Source organism: Tupaia chinensis, unplaced genomic scaffold, assembly GCF_000334495.1.
Source record: "Tupaia chinensis unplaced genomic scaffold, TupChi_1.0 Scaffold140934_1, whole genome shotgun sequence".
NCBI classification, from domain to species: Eukaryota; Metazoa; Chordata; class Mammalia; order Scandentia; family Tupaiidae; genus Tupaia; species Tupaia belangeri.
The window spans coordinates 63,305-64,982 of record NW_006200802.1 but is presented as its reverse complement, the minus strand read 5'-3'; the positions used below and the strand labels follow the sequence as shown (position 1 = coordinate 64,982).

The 1,678-nt window shown below is 54.6% G+C and overlaps 1 long non-coding RNA gene across 1 annotated transcript; it reads left to right on the top strand.

Annotated features, from left to right (window-relative positions):
- The first annotated feature begins 19 nt into the window (after positions 1–19).
- LOC102495683 (uncharacterized) lies at positions 20–1,274 on the top strand. The gene is made up of 3 exons (XR_336660.1): positions 20–177; positions 306–457; positions 1,242–1,274. It is a non-coding gene; the product is annotated as an uncharacterized LOC102495683 (long non-coding RNA).
- Positions 1,275–1,678: the final 404 nt, after the last annotated feature.

Here is a 1,678-nt window from a genome sequence, read left to right as displayed (position 1 = left end):
AGCCGGCCCGGGGGGCGGCCCTCGGCCCAGCCAGTGATTTTGAGGCAGGGGCATTACTGCCCACCTACCTCTCCTGCAGACCCTAGCCTCAGCACCCACCCACTAGCCTGGCCTGTCCCCGGCAGCACGCCACAGATGGACCCGATGGCAGTCTTCTGGCCAGCCAGTGATTCTGAGGTAGGGATATCACTGACCACCTACCTCTCCTGCACACCCCAGCCCCAGAGCCCACCTGCTAAGTAGATTGGTCACCATTAATTTCTACTTTGGATTTTAAGCTCCTTTATTCTCTTGTAAATTTCCAGCTCTTCCTCCTCTCACAGCCTGTCCTGTCCCGGACTGCAGTCCACAGACAGACCCAGCGACAGGCCTTTACCTAGCCTGTGATTCTGAGGCAGGGACATCACTGCCCAACTACCTCTCCTGCAGACCCCAGCCCTGGAGCCCCACTGCCTAGGTAGGTAGGTCAACATTAATTTCTGCTTTGGATTTTAAGCTCCTTTATTTTCTTGTTAATTTCATGCTCTTTCTCATCTCACACCCTGTCTTGTCCCCAGCTCCAAGCCACAGACAGACCCAGTGGCAGACCTCTGGCCAGCCAGTGATTCTGAGGAAGGGACAGAACTTCTCTCCTACCTCTCCTGCCAACCCCAGCCCCAGCGCTCACCAGCTAGACTGTCCTGTCCCTGGCTGCAAGCCACACATGTACTGTGCGGCAGTCTTCTGGCCAGCCATCAATGGGCAGAGACATCAATGCCCACCTACCTTTCCTGCAGACCCCATCCCCAGGGCTCACCTGCTAGGTAGGTAGGTCACCAATACTTTCCGCTTTGGATTTTAAGCTCCTTTATTCTCTTGTTAATTTCCTGCTCTTCCTCCTCTCACAGCCTGTCCTGTCCTGGGCTGCAGGCCACAGACAGACCCAGCACCAGGCCTTTTGCCAGCTAGTTATTCTGAGGCAGTCACATCACTGCCCACATTCCTCTCCTGCAGACCCCCAGCTCCAGTGCCCACTAGCTATTCTGTCTCGTCCCAGGCTGCAGGATACAGACAGACCCATTGGCATGCCTCTGGCCAGCCAGTGATTATTCTGTGGCTGGGGCATCACTGACCACCTACCTCTCCTGCAGACCCTAGCCCCAGCAACCACCTGTTCATTAGGTAGGTCACCATTACTTACTGAGTTAGATTTTAACCACATTTATTCTCTTGTTAATTTCCTGCTCTTCCTCCTCTCACAGCCTGTCTAGCACCCAGCTGCAGGCCACAGACAGACCCAGTGGCATGCCTCTGGCCAGCCAGTGATTATTCGGTGGCTGGGACATCACTGCCCACCTACATCTCCTGAAGACCCCAGGCACTGCGCCCGTCCACTAGCCTATTCTGTCCCCAGCTGCAGACCACAGACAGACCTACTGGCAGGCAGCCAGTAATTCTGAGGCAGGGACATTCCTGCCCCCTACCTCTCTTGCAGAACTCAGCCCCAGAGCCTACCTGCTAGGTAAGGAGGTCACCATTACTTTCTGCTTTGGATTTTAATCTCCTTTATTCTCTTCTTAATTTTGTGTTCTTCCTCCACTCACAGCCTGTGGATAACCAGCAGATGTCCACAGACAGACCCAATGACTGACCTCTGGCCAGCTAGTGATTCTGAGGCAGGGACATCACAGCCCACCCA